We start from the raw sequence: 26418 nt of genomic DNA, 5'->3' as shown, positions 1-26418 counted from the left end.
TTCAGTTAGCCTCCATCAACTTTTGGCGGAAGAGAGGTCGGTTCCTTTCCATTTTGTTTCTGTTTTGTGTTGAAATTCCATAGTGTTAGACCTTACCCTCATCCCCTTTTGCTAATTGCCTGCTGTGAGTTAAGAACGTGAGCTGTAATTTCGCGTTGATTTATACCTGGTGCTCTGGGACCAGGCCCACCACCATCAAAATCGCAACAGCAGCCCTGGAAAAGGTATTCATTCCAGCACACAGAGCAAGTGACCACAAATTGGGTTTAAAATCGTTCAGGATAGGCCCATCACAGGGGCACCGGGGACAGCCTTCTGCTCTGTTAATGTCCACTCCCGTGGAGCAACCGACCAGACGGGCGCCTCAGGGGGCAAACATTGGAACAAAGGTGGGGAGCCGGTATTTATTTCATACCTGTAATCCCAGCTGCAATGATGGGGGGATTGCAGTTCCAACCCAATCCAATGGCAAAAAAAAAAAAAAAAAGGAAAGAAATTACTGAGGCATTATCTCAAGAAATAAACCAGGTATGCTGACACACGATTGTAATCCCAGCTATACCTGAGTCTGAGAAAGGAGGAATGTGGTCATCCAAGTTCTTCCCTGGGTAAAAGTATGAGAGACCCTATGGGGGGAGGTACATATATATACACTATCCGTATATAATATTTATTCATATTACATATGTATGTATATATCCTCATGCCTTCTAAGACCTTTGAAGACCTGAACAATATGCATGATCCTAGAATTGTTTACAGTGATCCTAGAATTGTTCACATCCTAGAATGTAAGCAATGACTTTACCTGATGTCTAGATCATCTTTAGGAATTATGTCTGGGCTTATAAAAAGAATCAGTTAACATGAAGCAAGTTCCATCCTCTAAACCTCTGAATCCATCCACCACACTGTACAGTCCATAGTTCCAATCACAGGCCAGACCTTTGTAATGGTGCGCTGGATGGACGAACCTCTCGTACTCACTCATCTCTTCTTGTATGAGGTACTCTATTCTCCTTGGTCTGAAAGCCACCAGACACCAGGCAGAAAGCAGCTGCACTGGAGAAAATGAAGCTGTGTTCCCTGAAGTGCGTGTCACAAGGCTGGGAAGAAGAGCTTGCCGTGGCCCTGGCCTGGGTCTGGGCCTGGACCTGTGCGTGGGCCTATGTCTGGGCTTGTACCTGTGTCTGGGCTTGGACCTGTGCATGGGAGTGGACCTGTGCGTGGGCCTGTGCATGGGCCTGGGCCTTTGTGTGGGTCTGGGCCTGGACGTGTGCATGGGCCTTTGTGTGGGTCTGGGCCTGGAGGTGTGCATGGGCCTGGACCTCTGCGTGGGCCTGGGCTTGTACCTGTGTTTGGGCTTGGACCTGTACCTGTGTGTGGGCTTGGGCCTGATCTTGTACCTGGGTCCAGGTCTGGACCTGTGCATGGGCCTGGGCCTAGGCCTGTGTCTGGGCCTGGACCTGTGCATGGGCCTGGGCTTGTGTGTGGGCCCGTATCTATGCGTGGGCCTAGGCCTGTGTGTGGGCCTGGGCCTGGGCTTGTGCATGGGCCTGTGTCTGTGTCTGGGCCTGTGTCTATGTGTGGGCCTGGGCCTGTGTGTGGGTCTGGACCTGTGCATGGGCCTGGCCCTGTGCGTGGGCCCATGTCTGTGCATGGGCCTGGGCCTGTGCGTGGGCCTGGGCCTGTGTCTGGGCCTGTGTCTGGGCCTGTGTCTGTGTCTGGGCCTGTGCGTGGGCCTGTGTGTGTGTGGGCCTGGACCTGTGTCCGGGCCTGGGCCTGTGCCTGGACCTGTGTCTGTGTCTGGGCCTGTGAGTGGGCCTGTGTCTGTGTGTGGGTCTGGGCCTGTGCCTGGACCTGTGTCTGGGCCTGGGCCTGTGCATGGGTGGGCCTGTGTCTGTGTGTGGGTCTGGACCTGTGCGTGGGCCTGTGACTGTGTGTGGGTCTGGACCTGTGTGTGGGCCTGGGCCTGTGCATGGGCCTGAGTCTGTGTGCGGGCTGTGTCAGTGCTGCAGGAAGTGGGGCGTGTGCGGGCTGTGTCAGGGCTGCAGGAAGCGGGGTGTGTGCGGGCTGTGTCAGTGCTGCAGGAAGCGGGGTCTGTGCGGGCTGTGTCAGGGCTGCAGGAAGCGGGGTGTGTGCGGGCTGTGTCAGGGCTGCAGGAAGCGGGGTGTGTGGGGGCTGTGTCAGGCCTGCAGGAAGCGGGGTGTGTGGGGGCTGCGTCAGGGCTGCAGGAAGCGGGGTGTGTGGGGGCTGTGTCAGGCCTGCAGGAAGCGGGGTCTGTGCGGGCTGTGTCAGGGGCTGTGTCAGGGCTGCAGGAAGTGGAGTGTGTGCGGGCTGTGTCAGGCCTGCAGGAAGCGGGGTCTGTGCGGGCTGTGTCAGGCCTGCAGGAAGCGGGGTCTGTGCGGGCTGTGTCAGGGCTGCAGGAAGCGGGTCTGTGTGCGGGCTGTGTCAGGGCTGCAGGAAGCGGGCGTGTGCGGGCTGTGTCAGGGCCTACAGGAAGCGGGGTCTGTGCGGGCTGTGTCAGGGCTGCAGGAAGCGGGGTGTGTGGGGGCTGTGTCAGGGCTGCAGGAAGCGGGGTGTGTGGGGGCTGTGTCAGGGCTGCAGAAAGCGGGGTGTGTGCGGGCTGTGTCAGGGCTGTGTCAGGGCTGCAGGAAGCGGGGTCTGTGCGGGCTGTGTCAGGGCTGTGTCAGGGCTGCAGGAAGTGGGGTGTGTGCGGGCTGTGTCAGGCCTGCAGGAAGCGGGGTGTGTGCGGGCTGTGTCAGGCCTGCAGGAAGTGGGGTGTGTGGGGGCTGTGTCAGGGCTGCAGGAAGCGGGGTCTGTGCGGGCTGTGTCAGGGGCTGTGTCAGGGCTGCAGGAAGTGGAGTGTGTGCGGGCTGTGTCAGGGGCTGTGTCAGGGCTGCAGGAAGCGGGGTCTGTGCGGGCTGTGTCAGGCCTGCAGGAAGCGGGTCTGTGTGCGGGCTGTGTCAGGGCTGCAGGAAGCAGGGTGTGTGCGGGCTGTGTCAGGGCTGCAGGAAGCGGGGTGTGTGGGGGCTGTGTCAGGCCTGCAGGAAGCGGGGTGTGTGCGGGCTGTGTCAGGGCTGTGTCAGGGCTGCAGGAAGCGGAGTGTGTGCGGGGCTGTGTCAGGGCTGCAGGAAGCGGGGTCTGTGCGCGCTGTGTCAGGGCTGCAGGAAGCGGGGTGTGTGCGGGCTGTGTCAGGGCTGCAGGAAGCGGGCGTGTGCGGGCTGTGTCAGGCCTGCAGGAAGCGGGGTGTGTGGGGGCTGTGTCAGGCCTGCAGGAAGCGGGGTCTGTGCGGGCTGTGTCAGGGCTGCAGGAAGTGGCGTGTGCAGGCTGTGTCAGGGCTGCAGGAAGCGGGGTGTGTGCGGGGCTGTGTCAGGGCTGGACCTGCAGGCTCGCTGGGGAGTGGGTGGCGGCTGGCTTCATGACTCCATTACTTCTGTGGCGTTTTCCTCAGACAGGGAATGGTTAGCTCAGAAGGTGTGCAGCCTGGGCACCCATTAGGAGAATAATTAAAGTGGCCATGGCAAGAAAAAGTCATCGTCCAAATCGTTCCTTATAAAGGGTGGAGGGCACAGTGTGTGTCTGCTTGTCTGTCTGTCTGTCTGTCTGTCTGTGTCTGTGTGTAGCATAGGGGTGGGGGGTATAGATGTTTTAAACGAAAATAGGAGTCTAGATAGGATGATTTAAATGTCCATATCATGTTGGATGGAAGGATGCTGCCAGTAGCCAGGGTTCGTTTCCGACATCAGGTCACCCGGCAAGCTTTTTACGAGGATTGTTTCATTCTTGTTACAACACCTTGTGGAATGCGTTAATATCTCCCTCTGTCCAGAAGGAAGTTAGAACAAAGCCCAGCGCTATGGTTTTTAAGCAACTAAATATATTTCTCCAAGCCCAGGAGATTTTATTTTAAGCTTTGGAGGCACTGCCCCTTGTAAGACTTTTACTAACTCTGTAGCTGGCTAATCAAATTATAACAATAATGCTGATTAATTGGCACCAATACAAATACTCCGCATGTTTTGCAGTAACTAAAAAGAGCAGCAGGTATTAAAATGGCAGGTGTCTACCTACACTCAAAATTTACCATTACCCTTTTACAGAAATATGCATTAATTCAAGAACTTCTCTGAACCTGTAGATCTAATGAAAGACACCTTAAATATATTTCTACTCCAGATTGACGTTGTTTACCTGCCATTCCTGCTTTCTTTTGAAATAACCCTTGGCACATGATTTCTCATACTTGCATAGTCTTATGAAAAATAAAATCGGAACCTTTATTAAAGAAAGAACAGAAAAATATAATTATTTTCAAACACAAGCAAAATGACCTGGTATAAATGAAACTTTACATATTCCCTCCTACTTTATTTCCTTGGAGATCCTTAGCATATAATAAAAAAAAAATGTACGTGTAGACCTTATTAGGTCTACTTTTAGGTACAGTGGAATATTTAAAAAAATGAAATATTTTTTAGAGAAAAATGACAGTCTAGATTATATATGTAATTATATATGACATCAATAACTATGGCATATTAACATGCGGGCAAAACACTATTTCTTTGTTTTCAAACAGATTTGCCTTTGTCTCTTATGCCTTTCCAGTCTTTTCTGAGCCTCATGTCCACATAGACAAGTGCTTGTTTAGTATCAAGAGAAAATAGAGAGATGTCTACAGAGCCTGCCAGTGAGGTCAGAAGAGCGGTCCCCAGGTTTTGTTTCTCCATCCCCAGGCTGGACTTTGTGAGTGGCTTCCCATCCATTCCTCAACCCAGCCCCAGGAGTCTATCTGGAATTAATCTTTCTCCCTCTTTCCCTACCCCTGCCCACACACTGTCTATGCACTCCACCCAATAAACACATCAACAATCCACTTCTGCTGGGGCCTGGTGGAGCATCGCCCATAAGGCTAGGTGCTTCAGGAGGCTGAGACCGGAGAGGATCATGAGTCGAGGCCAGAAAAAAGTTTGCGGAACTCCCAACTCCAAAATGACCAGTAAAAAGTAGGCTGGGATGTAAGGATCAAGTATTGAGCGCCACCTCAGCGTGGACCGTACTGTCTGTCACCCTACCCCCCCCCCAAAATTAGCACATTAGTGCTTATACTTCCCCCTCCCTCTCTTTTGTGCCAGTCCTGGGGCTTGAACTCAACAGCCTGAGCACTGTCCCGGAGTGTTTTCTTTGCTCAAGGCCAACACTCTGTCACTTGAGCTGCAGCTCCACTTCCTGCTCTTTGGTAGCTTATTAGAGATCAGAGTCTCATAGTCTTTCCTGCCCAGGCTGGCTTTGAATGGCTATCCTCAGATCTCAGCCTCCTAGGTGGCTAGGTGTGAGCCATTGTGCCCTGCCTGGTCTCCTAGCTTAACCTTGTCCCTTCAGTAATTCCCATCTACATATTATTAGTCAGAATAATCTTTTAGGGTTTTAAAAATCATGTCTCTTTCCTGTTGGAAGCACTCCCAAAGGACTCCCCTGTATTTTCAAGTTCTTTTTACACAATTAGATTTTCTTTTTGTTCTGACAGTCATGGGGCTTGAACTCAGGGCCCTGAACTGTTCCCTGAGCTCTTTCACTCAAGGCTAGCACTCTACCACTTTGAGCCACAGCTCCACTTCAGATTTTCTGGTGGTTCATTGGAGGTAAGAGTCTCCCGGACTTTCCTGCTCAGGCTGGCTTAGAACTGTGATCTTCAGATCTCAGCCTCCCAAGCAGCTAGGATGACAGGCGGGAGCTACTGGCCCCCAGCTCTGTTGGATCTTTGTAAGCAGTGGTTGCTTGCCCTTCAACCATGTCACACAATTGTGACCAAGCCAACACTTCCTTACGTCTCTAATCTCATGAGAAGGTGTCCCTATTCGCACAAAGGACTTCCATAATCCCTAGTCTAAGTTAATGTTTAGTGCATGGGTTCCAAAAACATACAGTATTTCCTTCCCGTGACACTTGTAGAATACGGTTTCTTGGGGTTTTTTGGTTAATGTTGTTTTGTGTCAGTCCGTGGTCTTGAACTCAGGGTCTGGGCTCTGTCCCTGAGCTTTTTTGCCGAAGTCTAGGCACTCTACCATTTGAGCCACAGCTCCACTTCTGGATTTTGCTGTATAATCAGAGATGAGATTCTCTCAGGTACTTTCTGGCATGGTCTGGCTTTGAACCATGATCCTTAGCTCTCACCCCCAGAGTAGCTGGGAGTTTAAGTGTAAGCCAACAAGTCAAGGCTAGAATATGTTTTAAATACTGCTTTTTGCCCTCTGCTAGGTAGCACATCCACAGCACCAGCGGCTCACCACCTTTCTGTGCTTAACCAAATGCTTGTAATATTGTATGAACTCAATAAAAAAAGATGTGTTAAGTGAGAGGGTAAAGAACGAATTTTAGCATTATACTTCCCATAAATTCTGTGTCTTTTTTCTCAAATAGCTATCTTGCTGTATAATGATGAAATTAAGCTCAATATGAATGATAAGTTCCCTATATGAATTCATCTCCGTCTTTTTCAAAGAGACAGTAGCAGAAATTCATAAAAAAACAAAAGTTATCAAAAGTTACCAGTGTCTCCTTGAATGAGAAAAAGAAAAATACTCATTTGAATTCAATTCAGTAAGGTCATGTTAAAAAAATTATAATAAACTAGAAGAAACTTGGGAGTACTCTGTGCCTAGCTGGGTGAATTTTACACGAGAGAGTTAATGAAGATTATTTTTTTTTAACCTTTTTGGTTCACATTCCCTCAATCTATTCCAACTGGCGCTTTCCTTTTCCTTGACTTACCAAGATACGCTCTTGACGTAGAGTTTCAGAATAGCTATTTTCCTTCACCAGAAAAGCTCTTTGCTTGGTCTGGGATGCAAACTCACTCCCATCAATTCCCTCTGACTGAGTCCTACCTCACCAACCTATTTAAACTGTAAGGCAGGTCACCGGGACGCACCATGTTTCCAGCATCCCATGCAGGTCTTCCTCTATAGTACTGGCCGCCTTGAAGCACATACGAATCTCCTTAGGATAAAGGTCTACTGCCCCAACAGTAGGTATCGGGACCCCTGGTTTGAGTGTCCTTAGTGTTGTGTAATAATATATCTTAGCCAGGCACCAGTGGCTCACGCCTGTCATCCCAGCTTCTCAGGAGGCTGAGATCTGAGGATCATAGTTCAAAGCCAGCCCAGGCAGGAAAGTCCATGAGCCTCTGATCTTCAGTGAACCACCAGAAAACTGGAAGTGGTTCAAGTGGTAGAGAAGAATACGAGGCAAAGAGCAGGTTCTCCATAAGATATTTATGAAATGAAACTTAACTGTGAAGAGCTGATGGACCTAATTGTGTGTGTGTGTGTGTGTGTGTGTGTGTGTGTGTGTGTACCATTATTGGGCCTGAGATTAAGGCTGTCCCTGAGCTTTTGTGATCACGGCTAGTGTTCTACCACTAGAACCACTGGAACCACTGCTCCATATCTGGCTTTTTTTGGTGGTTAATTGGAGTGGAGAATCTCAAAGACTTTCCTGCCCAGGCTGGCTTTGAACTGCAATCTTCAGAGTAGCTTCCTGTAATTTTTTTTTAAATGAAAAATAGCACATGAGTAAGTTTTGGACCAGGAAACTGTGGAGTTAGGAAGACTTTAATGTGTAAGGCATTCCTAGCTTACCACTCCTTTTCCTGTTCCGTAACGTTCCCTTGAGCTGTCATAGAACGTGTCAACACTTTCCAGTTCCTAATTCCTTTGAAGTCATCACAATTTCTGAATAAGCAACCCAGGATTGCAGTGGCCAGTTATGATATGTTATGCTTGCACAGACGTGTAGAACAATGTAGAATACAGTAGGGACTTAGAGCTCATCAGGATGTTAACTAGTCAGTAAATTACAGAGGATATCTTTATATCTTTATCAAAATAGTAACTGAACAATTAGCAGTCTCGTATACTGGATTACTTCCTTCTATTTTACTCTCTCTTTTTGAAAACTACGCATCCTCTTCTAATTACTGTTACCTTCCAAGAACAAAGATAAGTTTGACATTTGTTCTCTGTTCTCCTGATGTTGCTTGTGTGTGTGTGTGTGTGTGTATGTGTGTATTAGTGTGTGTGTATTAGTGTTGGTTCTTGAACTCAGGACCTTTTCACTTGGCTTTTCCTGCTCAGGACTAGCTCTCTACGTAGCCCTTTAGCCATACCTGTAATTCTTATTTTTCACTGTTTAACTGGAGCTGAGAATCTCAAAGATTTTCCTGCCCAGGCTGGCTTTGAACCACGATCCTCAGATCTCAGCCTCCTGAGTAGCTGGGATGACAGGCATGAGCCACCAGCACCCTGCCAGATGCTGTTTCTTTTGAGAGAAGGGGATTTATTTATATACAAAACGAATCTAGCTTCATTTCCATCATTAATAGTGAATATCATTGTTTATACAAAGTAAAGTTACACTCTGCATTTTTGGACATTTGTGACTAGGGGAAATCAGCTCTGTGAATCATCTGCTTCTCATTAATAAAATCAAATGGTGGCAAGAATTTTCCATCTAGCATTTATTTCTCATATTCCTTTCTGTTCATTTGCATTTTACTTAATGAAGATAATGGATCTTTTAATAGTAATAGTTATACTGTAGTATCTGCTTTCTTTTCTGGGCTTTTTTTTTTTTTAGCTAGGCTTCTAAGATTTGAAATTAGAGGGAAATATTTACCCACTTCCTTCTCACTTTATAAATAATGTTTTTGTCTTGGCCAAAAGATGGCAGCCACCTGTTCTACCTATAGGAAGCCAAAATGGTTGACTCCAAGCAACGATTAATAAAAAGTTGATAAGCAGAAGGGAAAAAAGATTGAAATTCTTCTGGGACAGTCATATTTTCCTCAAAATAAATGAGTAACACTCAATCAAGTATTTTTATTGTATCAATTAAACTTTAAAAATTTGAGTAGGACTGCTTTTATCAATTCATCAAGTAGTTTTGGAATGCCAGGTGCCAGTAATCCCAGCTACTGAGGAGGCTGAGATCTGAGGATCATTGGTTCAAAGCCAGCCCTTCAAACTCTTACCTTCAATTAACTAGCAAAAAGCTTGAAGTAAAGCTGTGGTTCAAGTGGTAGAGCCACAAGCCTTGAGTGAGAAAGCTCAGGGACAGTGCCCAGGCCCTGAGAACTTTGGAACAAAACCTAAAATATCTCACTTTGTCCTAAGTGAGTTATACATAAGCATCACCAGTGTCTTGGTAGATGATGTCTGACTTATGAAGAGAATGAACAATACAAGCTATCGGCCGAAATCAATCTGCCTTCACCGCTAGGAAGAATCCTGTGGAAATCTCAGGGGAAAATAGCTTAAGCTTCTGTTGGACACTGACATCAAAGTAAACATGGAGAGATTCACCTTTTATTATTATTATTATTATTAATCAAGTTCTCCCCTAGTCTTTGAAGAAGGTATATCATTACGATGGCACCAAAGAAAATGCTTCAGATGCCCAGGGCTGGAAGTGACTTCAACATATCAAAAAAATCAATAAGGAAAAGAATCCATATGGACCAATCTAGATTCCGTCTTGATCTTTTTTTTTTTTTTGAGATCGTGGATGCTTTGAACAAGTTACCTTTACCTTCCAAATACCCTCCCACTCGGTTGAAATACTAGATCACCATCATTTCCACTCCTAGGGGTGAGGGGGGCCGGGGAGGGAGCCTGATGGGCTGTTTCCTGTTTGCAGTTAGTTCTGTCTGCCCCAGTGAATTTTCTTGCAGGTTAAAAGTCCTTCTTTCCTTCCTCCTTTGGGCCCTGGAGCCTGCAGGGCAGACCCACAGAATCACGTGTGTGGTTCAGGAGCCACAGCTGCAGGAGAAAGCCATTTGCATGTGTATTCTTAGAGGTTAAAAAAAAGAAAAGAAAAGAAAAAGGCCCAACAACAATTACATTCTATCCAGAGATATTCTGCAAACCAAAGAACATATGCAAATAGGTCTGGAAAAGTGCAGCCCACATTTTCTTTCTTGATTTTTTTCTAGGCACATATGGAGGAGAGTGAGACACCCCCCATCCCCCCTCCCTCCCTCCCCCCCCACCCCCCTACCCCCCCACCCCCCTGGAAGGAGAGCCTGTCAGGAGCTACCCCTGCGGTTCTCTACCCCAGGGGACCCTGGGGGTGTTTGACATTCAGACAATAAGAAGCAGCCTTTTTTTTTCTTCTTTTTTTCCTCCTGCTATTTCTGTATCTCTAGCAGCTTCACGGGCCAGTACTTTTCCAGTGTGATTTTGATTTTTAAAAAAAAAAATTTGCAGTAACCAGTTGAATGCGGAAAACTTGTCAGCTTTCTTCATTTGCCTACATTCAAATAATGTGACTCTTAAGGCCAGGCTTTCCCATCTCAGCTCTCTGTGCGTGTTTCTGGGTAACTTTTCAGTCTGTTCCTCCTACTCAGATGATTCTAAAATGGCCTCCGGCTAACGAATGCACTTAAAAGGATTTCTAAGCAGGTGCCGGTGGCTCACGCCTGTCATCCTAGGTACTTAGGAGGCTGAGATCTGAGGATCACAGTTCAAAGCCAACCTGGGCAGGAAAGTCTGTGAGGCTCTAATCTCCAATGAACCACCAAAACACCTGAAGCCGAACTGTGGTTCAAAGTGGTAGAATGCTAGCCTTGACTGAAAGATTAGCTCAGGGACAGGTCCCAGCTCTGAGTTCAAACCCCAGACCGGTATACACACATAGGGAAAGTATCTCTACACTCAAGGCCAGCAAGTAGAGGTAATTCTAGGAATGATACAAATTTATAATGATTTATAGGTTTTTAATTTTTTTAATCAAAAGGAGCAGAACTATCCCATTTTCTGGTCTTGGCTTCATATAACATGAGAGAACTACACCTGTTATTCAAACTCACTGGCCAAGTTTGCTTTAGGAATTTGGGTTTCCACCCAGTTGTTGCCTTGCTTTATCTTCCCGACACTATTCAACTTAAGGAGTATGTTATGAAGAGCAATTCAACCTTGGGAGTAAAAGTTAACGAAAGTAAAAATAGCACCTTCATAGGTAGATACCCCCAAAGGAAGAAGATACTTCAGAGAATACATTATTGGAGACTTTCTTTTTTTAAAAAAAAAAACTGCTGGTACCACAAATCTCTTCCATATTATCTATTATTTGAATAGTTAAGACAAGACTATATAATCTGCATTTCATAAAACTGGTAAACACAGGTCGAATACCTTAATTACATACAAAACATGTAGAAATCACAGAAGCCAGAGCAAGACCACTTCACCGGAGTAAAGGTAATTAGACACCAGTTGACTATTGCAACAGGCACTCTCGTCTAGTAAGAGCACTGGGGGCAGAATGGTTCTGACCCAAACACCTGCGGCCAGGTGTGCCTTAAATCACGGAACCATTTCTCACCAGCACTGGAACATGGGGTGAAATTCACAACCTCTCCATGCTTCAGTTTCCTTAACTGTAAAACGTGGGTAGAATTAATATATTTCCATGAAGATTAAGATAACACGTAGAGAGCATTCAGGGCATTAATAATATTAGTTATCACCTGTTTATTATTCGTCAGTTGGTAGTGAAATGATTTTTTTTTTCTTTTATTTGGTGCTGGTCCTGGAGCTTGAACTCAGGTCCCGGATACGTTTTTGATGGCTAATTGGAGATGAAAGTCTCATGGACTTTCCTGCCCTGGCTGGCTTTGAACCTCAATCTTCAGATCTCAGCCTCCTGAGTAGCTAGGATGACAGGCATAAGTTACCAGTACCCAGCTGGTATTGAAATGACCTTTATTGTATAAAGGAAGCCTTGGAAATTATAGCCTAGGAGATTTGTTTTTCTTACTTGGGTTTCCTCTGTGGGGCAGCATTGAAAGTCAGTTAATAAACTTGAAGAAGAACGTCTTATTTATGAGGAAATAATCTTATTCCCCTGTGTGACATAGTAAGCCAGTCCATCAGAAGAATGTATGCCAGGCCAGGAGTTTACTAATCCCCAAACCAGGGGCTTTATTGTTCCTTGGACTATCCTTTTCCATCTCCTTCCACATTCATATCTACAAAATGGCATTGTCTCCTCTCAAGTGTTACATTTCCATGGATGAAGTGAAAATGAATCATTCCTATGCATTGCCAGTACACAGACAAACCAACGTTCGGAAATAACTAACCTTGCACAGTCTAATATTAAAATTATTTTTATGTAGGTACTTTTAATATAATTTAAATTCAAAACTAACTGTAAAAGAAGGTTTTCTGGTTTCATCGTTCAAGACTTACTCCATATGTAGACATCTTAGTAAACATACACTGTGACTCTGGTCTGTCACCTTGCTCCTACAGTATCTACAACAGCATTCAAACTCAGCCTGAAAGTAGTCAGGAATTATGCTTGTCATCTATTCTTTTGAGAAGCTAGTTGTATTTCAAATTATCCTATCAAAGTGAACATTTTGTAGATTCATACTAGACAAATTGTACATATATGTTTGTCAAGGTATCACAATTTTATATATAAAAGACAAAAATATTATGTCTTCATTGGATGAAACATCCCAATCTTTACCAGACTGAAAACCAGTCTTGGTTTTCAGCTCCTTAATTTTGTTGATGAAGTTATTTAACTTTCATTGACTGATGAAGCTGGAATTACATCTCAACACAAGTACACTGGAAATCCTAGCTTCTGAAAATTAATTGTATCTTTGCCCCCCAAATCCTCAAAGTAATGTATTTATTTATTCATTTTAAGATGGTTATGTATTTTATTTTTGTGACTGTCCTGGGGCTTGAACTCAGGTCAGGCAGGGCCTGGACATTGTCCATTAGCCTTCTATTTCAAGGGCGGGTTCTCTGTCATTTGAAGCACACCTCGACTTTCAGCTTTCTGGTGGTTCATTGGAGATAAATGCCTCACAGACTTTCCTAAGCAGGCTGGCTTTGAACCTCAATCCTCAGATCTTGGCCTCCTGAGTAGTTAGGATTGCAGTTTGAGTACTGCTTTTATTTATTATAGATTTACATGTGATGTTTAAGTTGGTTTTGGTGAAGCAGAAGGATTGCTTATTCTGCATGTAGGTTATTTACGAAAGGACAAAGCTGTGGTCAAGATTTGCATATCCGTGGGGCTGGGCAGGTGGCTCAGTGGTAGAGTGCTTGCCTGCATGCATGAGGCCCTGGCTTCGATTCCTCAACACCACATAGACAGAAAAAGCCAAAAGTGATGCTGTGGCTCAGTGGTAGAGCGCTCGCTTTGAGCTGAAGAGCGGAGGGACAGCGTCCAGACCCAGAGTTCAGGCCCCACGCCAACAAAAATTAAATAAATAAAATAAATTTTTAAAAGATCTGCATATCCCTAAGAGTGGATTGTTCATTTTGCTGAGTTCAGTGATTATACTCTGAATTCATTCTTTTATGGAAAGCTATTGGAAAATCAAGAAATTCAGAAAATCAAACAACCAGAGGAGCACAGGCTGCTTCGGATCTCTTTGTACACCAGAGGGTTCAAAGCGAGACTGTTTACATCCCAAGTCTTGTTGATATTTTATTTGCCTCTCCAAAGAAAGATAGTATTCAAAGTTGATTATGCAATCACGCAGATAGACTTCTTCAGTCATGAATGAACTGTTCCCAAAGAAGCACCAAGAAGAAAAACCACATTACAATTTCCAATGTTGACCTCTCTTTGGTTGGCAAGGATCTTCCGAAGACTCAAAACACAGAACCCTAGTGGATTCTTCCAGAAGGGAGTGGGGGGAGTAGATGCCCAGCACAGCTCAAAGTGTGTCTGGATTACCCAGTGCACCCAAAGAAGAGTACAGAATAAGCTGGGCCTGTCATGCCAGCTACTCAGGAGGCTGAGATCTGAGGATCGTGGTTCAAAGCCAGCTCGAGGAGGAAAGTCTATGAGACTCTGATCTCCAATAAACCACTCAGAAAACTGGAAGTGGCGCTGTGGCTCAAGTGGCAGAGCGCCAGCCTTGAGCTGAAGAGCTCAGGGACAGCTCCCAGGCCCAGAGTTCAAGCCCCACAATTGACAAAAACAAAAAAGAAACAGAATAGACTCAAGCCACTCCATCTTGCTTGACCTTGACCTTCCTCTTAGTACCACCATCCTCCTTATCCAACTGCTTCTTGGATGAGTGGAGAGAGTAGAGGAAGAGGAGCTCCAAACACCTTCGATGACCAAGAAGAGATGCTTTATGGCTAGACCACAGCCCCAGAAATGAGCATGGCCCTCACGCTACCACCCCTAGGACTGAGTGCTTTTACTCTGGGCTGAGTCCTCTTAGCAAGGAAAATAGAGGTTCAAGCGTAGATCTTAATAGACAGGTGCTCTACTGCTTGAGCCATACCACTAGCCCTTTGTGCCCTATTTCATTTTCACACAGCATCTCACGTGTTTTACTAGTCTGGTCTCAGAGCCTCCCAGCGGCCAGAATTACAGGTGCAGACCACCACACAGGGCAGAGACAGGATCTCACGTAACCATTTTGCCCTGCATAGCCATGAATTACATTCCTTCTGACCCTCCCCTCATGAATATCTAAGATTACAGCTATGAGCTACAGCACTATTTATCTCTTAGACGAAATACCCTACAATTGGCTTCTTAGCCTCAACTGGAATAGAAGGAATTGGATTTTTTTTTTAACTCAATTAATCATCTGTTCACAAATGCTGACAGAGACTCTGGCTGAGTCCTCTCCTGTACTCTCAAAGGATCTTGTTACTTACTCTTTCCCCTGGCGTGGACATAGTAGAAATATGCAGAGGTCAGTGTTAGGTTCTGTAATGTTTCAGGAGATCTCTATGGTCTAAAATGGTGGTACGTTTTCCATTTACCCCCATACGACCTTCTTAGTAAGAAAGGCTAAGATAATCATGATCGTTTAAGACTGAAAGTCAGAGTTGTCGAATTGCACACTGTGAGAGTTCTGAGGGCACAGTGCTTTCGATGTTATCCCTTCACATTAAGAAATAGAAGACAGCGTCACCAACCCTATCAAAGGCTCTTGTCCTCTTTGACCCTCTCAAGAAAAGACATTTCAATCAGACATCAGTGGCGTTCACGCCTGTCATCCCAGCTCCTCAGGAGGCTGAGATCTGAGGATCGAGGTTCAAAGCCAGCCCTGGCAGGAAAGTCTGTGAGACTCTGATCTCCAAGGAGTCACCAAAAAGCTGAAAGTGGAGCCGTGGCTCAAGTAGTAGAGCGCCATCCCTGAGCACAAAAGCTCAAGGACAGCGTCCCAGCCCTGGGGCCAAGCCCCAAGACCAGCACACAAAGAAAAAACAGAGAAACAGAAAGAAAGGATTCTTTTCCCTCTACCCTGGAAGTGTGAGTCTGGCTGGCCAAGTAAGAGCCGAGAGAAGGAAGGAAGATATTCTGTGTTTCCTTGTGGGTCATTCTGTCCATCCAGGATGCCATGATTTTCTCAGTGTCCTTAAATCTAGCATTTCTTGTCCTAGACAGAGCAGAGATTTGGTTTATTCCATGATATTAATTACATGGTATTATCTCACCCATCTCTTTTTTTGTTTAGTAAAGACTGAAGTATTTCATTTCTACTTTTAACACTTAAAAATCAATTGATGACGACCTACAACTTTACTGACATAGCTTTGGTTTTTAATCAAGCAGATCTAGCATGAAATTTAACCACTTTAACCGTTTATACATTAGGCTCAAACTGAGTTGCATGGTTATGCAGCCATTATCGCTACTCAGCTAGAAACGTTTCCTCGTCTCAAGCTAAATCCAAGTAGCCACTAAAATATAACTTGTTCTCTCCAACTTCTAACCATTGGCAACCACAATTCTTTCTGTCTCTGAATTGAGCTCCTCTTGGTACTTCATATAAATGAAATCAGTACAGTACGTAGCTGGGCACAACTCCTTCAACATTCATCCACGTTACATGTCCCAGAATTCCCTTCCTTTTTGAAGGCTGAATAGCACCTCATCGTACCTGTGAGCTCCGGTTTGCACAGTCACACATCCCTTCGTGGATCTGTGAGTTCTTTCTGCCTTTGAGCAGCTGTAGTGATGTCTCTGCATACAGGTAGATATACAGGGATCCTTTGAAACCCAGCTCAGTTATTCAGACTCTGTTCTCAGAAGTGGAATCATTGTATCCTGTTGCAGTATAGTGGACACTTTTCCCCCCACTAGTTTTTGTTTTGTCTTCTTTATTGTTACTCTGTAGGGACTCAGGATTATTTGAGGTGATAATCAAGTATGTTTTCAAGTGCTACCATCTACGACCTTCTTTTTCAGAGAGGAGGAAGTAAGATTGATTTCAGTCCAGCACCTGGAAACCCAGGATAATTTGTACTCTCAGATTTCTCTCACTGTAAGCAGATCATCCATATTTCTCATACATACATGCATACATAAATAGATAAGTGAGTTTTATCGCATTTACCATCCAGAGCGTTTGAGTTTTAGTAACCAGTAAATCTTCAAGTTGCCTTCCAGCTTAGTCTACTGTTAGTTTGCGTCACCATGGAATTTCTAGTTGCTTGTCTACATTTTCATAACCTCTAAAAGTGAATCGTAAGATAATCTACCTAATAGAATTATTATGCTGGTTAGAAAATATGTCCAAGTGACAAGGTTGAAAGCGGTGACATTGATCAAGATAATATTGCATTCATATACTTCACTGTTAAGGGGCAACTCTTTTGTACAACTACTTAAAGATTATTTTTGACAAAGAAAGAAAATATAGGGGCTGGGCAGGTGGCTCAGTGGTAGAGCGCTTGCCTCGCATGCCTGAGGCCCTGGGTTCGATTCCTCAGCACCACATAAGCAAAAAGAAAAAAAAGCTAGAAGTGGCGCTGTGGCTCAAGTGGTAGAGTGCTAGCCTTGAGCTGAAGAGCTGAGGGACAGCGCCCAGGCCCAGAGTTCAGGCCCCACGACCGGACTCCCCCCCAAAAAAGAAAGAAAGAAAGAAAAGATACTCCCCCCAAAAAACTCTATTGTACATGTTAGGAATATTCATTTATAAAAGTCCAAAATACTTTTTGGAAACATCAGCTTTACAAACACTAGCCTGGAAGCTTTAAAGCGGTATTTGTAGAGAAAGAAAGGGAAACGAAGGAAGGAAGCAAGCAAGGAAGGAAGGGAGGGAGGGAGGGAGAGAGAGAAAAAAGAAAGAAAGAAAGAAAGAAAGAAAGAAAGAAAGAAAGAAAGAAAGAAAGAAAGAAAGAAAGAAAGAAAGAAAGAAAGAGAAAAAGGGAGGCAGGAAGGGAGGGAAGGAAAGGAAAGAGGAGAGAGAGGAAAGAAGAAAGGAAGGAAGAAAACAAGTGTGTATGCACACACAAGCAACTTTTAAGTCCCATTTGACCTCAGGTGGTTAAAAGTTCCACTGTGTGTGACTTTCTTCATTACTACTAAAGAATCCAAAATATGTGTTGCCTTAAACGCTATTGGATTGATATTTAAAAACTTCAGAGGGAAGGAGCCAAAATGGGAATTTTGGGGTCTCTTTTATTTTTGATGTGTAGGTAATAAACCAGAGGTGATTCTTGTCTAAATTTTGCTTTTTTCCTGATTTATTATATAGCATCAGCATCTATCTATCATATATCTTATTCTCTGTCAATAAGACATTGTAATGTTTCCCAACCAGACTGATGAGGCTGTCACATGGTATTTAGAAGGTTTTTGTGGTAAGATCTGTAGAACTATGATCTAGCAGAAAAAGTACAGAATTGATAGTAAGTCAATATATTATTGACATTTTCATGGATGTATGTCCCCAATTAATGAGAGATAATAACAGATGTGAAAAGGCGAATAAATAGATACACAGGAAAAGAAGAACTACTCCCTGAACAAAAATATTTTTATGTTAAATCAGATTCATTTTATCCTTATCATTTTCTGTTACCTTCCTGATTTTCCAACCTGAGACCTGAGGTTGCTGTTCACATATTGATTCCTACCAGACATCCCAATGTAGTATCAGAAGAAGAGATAATCCAAATACAGAAGAGAAATGTTCGATGATTTTTAAACAAAAAAAAAAGCTAATTTGTCACTTCACTCATCAAGTATGGACTAAATAGACTTCTACCTCTTAAAATACTTTTTTCACCCTCTTTTTATTGCCTGGAATCTTAAGAGCTTTATCATTTGCAGTCATAAAATGAAAATATACACCAAACCCTCAAAGGGCAAGTATGAAATTAAATTATATTTGGGCAGCTGTAACCTTTTAAAACGCTCAGATTCCAGTTAATGTATTTCTTCCTGTTCCAAAGGCTGCCATGGTGTTTGATGGTGGGAAGTGAGCCAAAGGGCATTGGGAGATAATAAATTCACTGTAAATCTCACCCCAAGGCAGGCCTCCGTACAGCGAGGCCTCCATTTAGCAAGGCTGACCTAAAACTCTTGTCACATCCAAAGGTCACTTAGGTTGGGGTTGGTGTAACCCATCTATCTTGCCAGGATGGAAGGAGTGACAGTTGAAACAGGACCGAGCTCATAAACAGTCATCTGACCATGAAAAGAAGAAGCCAGCCTTGACGGCGGATGGAAACGTGAAGGGAGACCTCGCTACCCTTTGCCGGGGCTGGGGAAGAACGGGGTGCTTTCTGCCCCAGTCCGTGGAGAGCGATAAGATGACCTGATCTCCCAGCTTCTCCCCCAGAAGTTATCGCTGGGTTTGGTTGAGTTCACACCAGGCACTCTTTCTCTTGCATTTAGTTTCAAATAATATTTCTTTTCACCCTGCACATCTCTTCATCTAAAATGAGGGCGGGGGGGGGGGCACTGGGCAGGTCGCTCAGTGGTAGAGTGCTCGCCTAGCATGCATGAAGCCCTGGGTTCGATTCCTCAGTAGCACAGACACAGAAAAAGACAGAAGTGGCGCCGTGGCTCAGGCAGGAGAGCGCTCGCCTTGAGCCAAAGCAGCTCAGGGACAGTGCCCACACCCCGAGTTCAAGCCCCAGGACTGGCAAAATAAATGACTAAATTAAATAAAATAAGAGGGCAGAATAGGAGGAGAATTGCTTACAGAGATAACACTGATGTGGCTGTGGAAAACAAGGATTCATTTAAGTCCTCTGAGCCGTGAGCTTTTGCGTTGTACTGAAATGTGCATCACATAAAGTCCGCGTGCTAGTGATTTATTTTTTAAAGTGTACAATTGAGTAGCATCAAGGCCAGTTAGAGTGTCAGTGCCTGGACCATTGTTAGTCTGAGGCATGGTTTCATCGCTGCAAACAGAAACTCTGTACCTGCCCTACCCCCATTTCCTGTGGCCCCATTCCGCCTTCCCCTCACGTCCTGCCGTTCTGAATCTGCCAATTAAAAGTACTCCACGCTGTAAGTCAAATCAGACATGATCAATCCTTGTGTCCCTGGTTTATAACATTCGGTGTAACATGTTCAAATTTCTCTCACATGCCAGCGTTGTGTCTCAATCAGCCATTCCTAGTAATGACTTCAGTTCTTTCAAAACACCAGTTCTTGGACAAAAATATGTCAATCCCTAGTCACAAATAGCTGTACATAATATCTAGTCACACTTTTTTTTAAAAAAAAAAAAAAGCTTAGGCTAGACTAGAAAGATTTATGATAGATTAAACTCTGGCAATCAAATTCTTGGAGAAATGTAAAAGTACTATCTAGGAAGGCAGAGGTAGATTTTTCTTGTGATGATCATCTATGTCTAGAATAGTATCTGGAACAAGGCAGGAACTCAATACATGCTTTCAGAGGGGAAGAACTGATTTAAAGCACTAGAACAAAAGTTAAGTTGCTTGTTTTCTCTGATTACTTTGGAATACGTTAGACAATTGAAGAGACCCTATCCAAGTCGGAGCAGCTAATAGTACATGCAAATGGCTTGAACTCTGGGCCTGGGTGCTGTCTCTGAGCGAGCCGACTCTGTACCAGTTGAGCCACAGCTCTACTTCTAGCTTTTCAATACTTTAGAGTCTTACAAATTTTCCTGCCCAGGCTGGCTTCGAACCATGATCCTCACATCTCAGCCTCTTGAGTTGCTAGAATTACAGGTGAGAAATAACCAGTGCCCTGCTTTTGGTTTTATTTTAATTGATTTAAGAGGTTTTTTTTTTTAAATTGTGAGTAGTACAAATGGCTCATTTTGGCTAGACTTACTTTTTCAAATGTTCTAGAGATTATTCTCAAGGCTGACGGCCTCAAATTGAAGTAAGGAATAAAGTTGGATATGATTAAATTCTTAGTACAAATTATACATGGAAGAGCAAATATTTAAATGAGACTCCCAAGGTGGAAAACTGTGTATCCAAGTTTTATTCTGTAATTGATTTGAATCAATTGAAGTCATGCAAGGAGTGACGAGCGAAACGTTATTCTAGTTAAAAATGAGTTCGAGGTGCATTACCACGATCCCCTCTATTACAGTGACACTAATGGCAGAGTTGATAGAGCCAGATGCTTTAACTTGTAGGGACTGCAGAACTACAAAACCAGTAACGTTTTTTCTTTTTCGTCAACTGCAATAGTGTTGGGTCCACCTTTGATATCATTCTCCGCCCCTTGATCTCAGGAGACTGTGCTCTGCTGTAATATTGGATTTAATACATTTGCAATTTTGCATTTCATTTTATGACATTTGTTTTTTCCTCCATGAATTTCTCCTTCTAGAGAAGAGTCCAAGTCTTGGGGGGAAAAAAACAGCTGGCACTTAATAAGTCATTTGAATGACTCTAAATGTGAATGGCAAAGACAGTAATAGACTACCATTCTTTCAAATTCTTCTTTTTTTTGAGGGGTGGGGGCAGTTCTAGGGCTTGAACTCAAGGCTTGAGCCACTGTCCCTTAGCTTTTTGCTCTCAAGGCTAGCACGCTACCACTTGAACCAAACAGCTCCACTCCTGACATTTAGCTGGTTAATTGGAGATAAGAGTCTCCCTGACTTTCTTGCCCCGGCTGACACTGAACCGGGATTCTCAGCTGTCAGCCTTCTGGGTAGCTAGGATGACAGGCGCGAGCTACCACTGCCCAGCTTATCCTAAAATTCTTGAGAGGAGAAACGAATTGCGAGGAGAACTCTTGGCAGCGGCCAAGAGGAACACAGGTTTTTCCTTGGACGCTTCTCACTCTTGACCGCTCTGAGTCCATAATACTATTTACCAGAAGGCCCCAGGGCCCGTCAGGAATCCTACATGAATTGCACAAATCAGGATTGCCTGTCTTGTCTATCTGAGAACACAACAGATTCCCATGATATCAAAGTAACCAGAGAAAAAGCTTCACAAAGTGCAGTGGTTGACGGGCACGAGTTCTGTAGACGGTGGAAAGAGGCGGCCTTCATTCCCAGCTCTGCTCCCCTCCACACGACTTTGGCCCTCAGTGGTCTCCACAGAACGTTAAGGAATAGGATGTATGGATGTGTGGCCCACAGTACGAGTCCTACGAGCTTAATGTGATTTTGATTAGTCCGGTTGTTACCCAGGCTGGCTATCATTCTATGACAGTGTTTTATTTTTATATCTGCATTCATTATCCTAAAGTACATCCACCAAAAACATCTACACTAATATTACTATTTCATCTTAAAGAGTTACAGTGTGGGAGAAGGGATGGGAAAAAGCAAAGGTAAACCACAAAAGGGAGGATTCTTTTTTCTTTTTTCTTTTTGTCGGTTGGGGGGTTTGAACTCAGGGCCTGGGCACTGTCCCTCAGCTCTTCAGCTCAAGGCTGGTGCTCTACCACTTGAGCCACAGCGCCACACCTGGTTTTCTGGTGGTTTATTGGAGATCAGAGTCTCACGGACTTTCCTGCCAGAGCTGTCTTTGAATCCTGATCCTCAGTTCTCAGCCTCCAAAGTAGCTAGAATTATAGGTGTGAGCCACCTGTGCCCAGCAGAAGGCTTCTTTTTGTCTTTTAATCTCCAATAAGTCCTCTATTTTGCTAATAGGGAAGTAGCAAGGCGTTGGTTCTGTTGATCCATGCTGATAAGCCTAGCTACTCAGGAGGCTGAGATCTGTGGGCTACAGTTTGGAGCCAGCTTAGGTTAGAAAGTCTGTTGCCAATCTTATCTCCAATAAACGCCTGAAAAAAGCTGGAAGTGGAGCTGTGGCTTAAGTGGTAGGGATCTACAGTTGAGCAAAAGGCCCTGAGATCAAGCTCCAGGACCAGCGTGCACACGCGCGCACACACACACACACACACACACACACACACACACACACTCCTCAGAAATTAAAGAGGAAGTAGAATTCTATTGCCAGGGATTCAAGAAATCTCCGCCCTTGACAGCCTTCAACTTCTAGTCTTTGAATCTATCACTGTTCACTCCAAATCTGGGGGAAATGCCCCCTCTTTCCCCTAGCCTTCAGATGGAAGAAATCCACCTTGATTCCACTTCCACAGAAGGGTAGATAAACGCAGTACCTGAGTTGATATTTGGAAAGCAAACTTCCCACAGGAGCATTATTATTACCCACAGCGCAGAGCCTGAGAATTACGCAAGTAATCCTCACATACTCATCGTTCAGCATTTGACAAGTTCCTGAAACTTGCATGTGCGCGCACACACACACACATGCGCGCATGCGTGCACGCGCGCACACACGCACTCGACCCACACAATTGTCACGGGACTCCACTGACATAACATTCCAAGTCCCAGCAAAGCAATCAGCACACTAGAAACACAGCCGTCACAGGACCTGAATTCCTTACGATTTATACACCAGTATCCAAGCATCCAGCCCGGATCTGCTCTGAAACCAAGAATGATCTTCTCACAGACAAAGTAAGATACGGTCTGGTTTAACGTGAACTGACAGTCAACTTCTTTTTACATTAGAGTTAGAATACTTTTACAGATTGCTATTACCTCCAATTTCTGCCCATGGTCTTTAATAATGAACAATGATTTCACAATCATGAACTTAGAAAAATGTTTGCTACTAAATACACACACACACACACACACACACACACACACACACACACACACACACACACACATTCTCTTAATAGCCAAGTGCTGTGGCTCAAACCTGTAACCCTAACTGCTCAGGAGGCTGAGATCTGAGAATCATGGTTGAGTAGTCTGGTAGGAAAGTTCAAAAGAGTCTTACCTCTCATCCAGTTAGTCGATCACAAAATAGCTGGAAGTGGAGCTGTGGCTCCAGTGGTAGAGTGCTAGCCTTGAGCAAAAAATGCTCAGAGATAGTGCCCAGGGTTCTGAGTTCAAGCCCCAATACCAGTGCACACACGCGCACAAACATGCACACTTAATAAAACCCAGAGTTTTTATATTACATACCAAATATTTGGTAAGAAAATATTTTGTCTCCTAGGGGGGAAAAGCATTTCTTTTCCTATAGTTGGCTTGAAAGGAATTTCAGTTGCTATTTTTCTCCCTAAATTAAACTAATTAAAGACATCAGTACAGTTACTTGGGGTATAAAGAGATTCAAGCTTTCCGGCCAGTCTCCAACCACTACCCCCCCCCCTTACCTTGCCAAATGGAGATATATTTACAGGTTGACGACCTCAGCAATAGAAGGAGAGGATTCATTCTCCCTCCGTAATGAACAACAAGCCTGGAACAGTCTTAAAGGGGTCAATTGAGTAGGTCATGCCTCATATGGGAAGGCAGATGTTCTGGCATATTGTAATGGATTACTGCACACTGCACAGAGACTGCTTGTGGCGTAGAAAGTCGGGGAGGGAGGGCGGGGGGGGGGGGAGATAAACTATCAGTTGGCATTTTTCTGTGTGACTCCTGCAAAAAAAGAATCTATCTGGTTCTTAAAGGAACTGTTTCCATGATAAAAGTCACAATGTTTTCTCTCTCTCTCTTTTTTTTTTTTTTGTAAATCTTTCATGATGTATTAGAATATAATCAAATGAAGAAAGCCTTTTTAAAAAAGCCAACGGCATTTGATTTTTGTTCTTATTTATCCACTTGAGAATCTGCTATGTGACAAAACCCAGCATGCGAGCATTTCTACCTGGGGCGGGGAGGGGGGGGGAAGGTCCTCTAATTTGAGCAAGTTCAAAGGCACCTTTCATTTTTAGCAGATGCCCAGGTTTTTTACTTGCACCAACCCAGACTTCATAGATGGTCTAATACCCCCACAACGCACATAGCAAACGTGAATAAAACAATAGAGATAATAATATAATACAGATGACCTAGGTGTTACTATTTGCAGATAGCAACTTTATAGAGATGCTACTTTAGTTTTTATATATATATATATATATTCACAAATGTTTTGGCAATTGCTGTTTTTATTTTTGGTTGAATTCTGCTTTGCTGTATTACCCAGGCTGTCCTTCAACTGGCAGTCTTTCTACCTTAGAACCCTGAGTTCTGGGATCACAGGTAGGGTTATTTTTTGCTGGTTTTCGTTTCAGTCCTGGGGCTTGAACTCAGGACCTGAGCTCTGTCCCTGAGCTGTTTGCTGCTCAAGGCTAGCACTCTGCCACTTTGAGCCTCTCCTCCACTTCCATTTTTGTTGTTGTGTTTCATTTTGATTTCCCTCTTCGTGATTCATTGAGGAGTCTCACAGGCTTTCTCGCCCTGGCTGGCTCTGAACCTGCATCCGCAGATCTCAGCCTCCTGAGTCGCTAGGATGATGGGCGGGAGCCACCGGCGCCCGGCTTACATTAGCGTTTTAACAGTAAACCCGCACAGCAGCACAAGCTAACCATTTGCTTTCGAGTCTTGCGGATGCTTGTGTGGCATCCTAACATTTTCCACCTGGAAGGGCTTTCACCTGGCTCTGGTTGTCTTTTTCCTTGAGTTTTAATTCTTTTTATCATTTTCTTTTTTCTGTGTTGTTTAGGGGGTTTTGTTTTGTTTGGGGTTGTGTTCAGATTGGGGGGGGTGGTTAAGGGGAGTTTGGTTGGGGGTTAAGGACATTTCTTCCAATTAGGGGAGTGGTTAAGGGGAGTTTGGTTGGGGGTTAAGGACATTTCTTCCGTGACATGGATGCCTTTCTTTTCCTCTGGTGTCTTGTCCTCCTCCGTGTTTGGAATCCCACCTCGTGTCCAGCCTTGAGGGAGGGCGGGGGGGGGGGGGAGGGCCTGTCCCCAGACACTCAGCATCCTGTCCTTACAAGCACAAATGTTGGCTGCCCAGCAGCTCCAACACCCTTGCTTCTCAATGATGCCCTTGGGGTGGCTTCGATGGAAATTCCTCCTGGGGAGGCCGGGTGGGCGCCCTGCAGGGAATCCCTAGGGATTAGGCTGTGGTCCAGACGCCCTTGAGCACCCCTGTCCCCAAAGGATGCACCTGGCCCAGCCGAGACTCTGGAGGGGACGCTGTACAGACACGGCCCCTCCTCTGCGCTTCCCTTAGACAACTTCCTGCCTCACTTCCTTTTGTCTTGTTTTTGCCAGTCCTGGGTCTTGAACTCAGAGCCTGGGCGCTGCCCCTGAGCTGCTTTGGCTCAAGGCTAGCGCTCTACCACTGGAGCCCCAGCACCACTTCCGGCTTTTCCTGTGTCTGTGGTCCTGAGGACTCGAACCCGGGGCCTCCTTACACGCATGCGAGGCGAGCGCTCTGCCACTGAGCCACCTGCCCGGCTCCCCCTCCCCCCTCCCCCTCACCTGCACTGTGACCACAGAGGGAGACCCATCCTCGCCTCCCACCTGCTCACACCAGCTCTGGTTAAACCAAGGCTAGACCAGAAAGTTAGGCAGGAGCGCTTTCCACGGCCTTCCTCCCCGGCCTCTCCCTCTCTCTCTTTCTCTCTCTCAATCTGAGAGGCTAGGTTCTGTGGGGGAGACACTCCCCCCCCCCCACACACACACTGCTGAGTCAGCATGTTTTCCAGGCCTCATCTCCCTAGCTAATGACAGCCATCAACCCTCACGGGCAGATCTTGGCACACAATCCTTAATGGACACACACACACACACACACACACACATACACCACATTGCCCCTAGTAACTCACATTGCACTTCCCTGCTAGGGAATTTGAAAATTAAATGAGAAGCATTACTCACTGTGTGAAGTGGAGGAAGTGGATGGGAGAGAGCGCTGTGATGGGCAGAAATGCGCTGGTTGGATTCTATTATTTAATGTTAGGAAGCCATCTGGTTCATAGATGTACCAGATCCCTTTAAAATCAAATTCAAATTCCTAACTCAATAATAGGTCAGCCCAATGTGGTAAAACAGAGCGAAAGATCAAAATACATATTTCATTGAAGAAGGTCGAGGAAGAGCTACTAAACACATTCAAAGCTACTCAGTGTCATTAAAGAAATGAAATTTGACACCACCCTGGAAGCCAGCCAGGCACCAATGGCTCACGCCTGTAATCCTAGCTACTCAGGAGGCTAGGATCTGACGAGGATCACAGTTTGAAGCCAGCACAGAGCAGGAAAGTCCCTCAACCTCTTATCTCCAATTAACTTGTAAAAAAAAAAGCCAGAAGTGGAGCTGTGGCCTTGAGCAGAAATGTTTAAGGAC

General features: G+C 45.0%; 1 protein-coding gene across 1 annotated transcript in view; it reads left to right on the top strand.

Moving 5' to 3' along the window:
• Sox5 (SRY-box transcription factor 5) overlaps positions 1–26418 on the top strand; it is a 383729-nt gene that overhangs the window by 282845 nt on the left and 74466 nt on the right. The window lies entirely within an intron of this gene.

Source organism: Dipodomys spectabilis, unplaced genomic scaffold (assembly GCF_019054845.1).
Source record: "Dipodomys spectabilis isolate Male_0828 unplaced genomic scaffold, ASM1905484v1 ptg000252l, whole genome shotgun sequence".
NCBI lineage: Eukaryota > Metazoa > Chordata > Mammalia > Rodentia > Heteromyidae > Dipodomys > Dipodomys spectabilis.
Note: the sequence above shows the minus strand (reverse complement) of the source record. Positions and strands in the feature narration are given on the sequence as shown.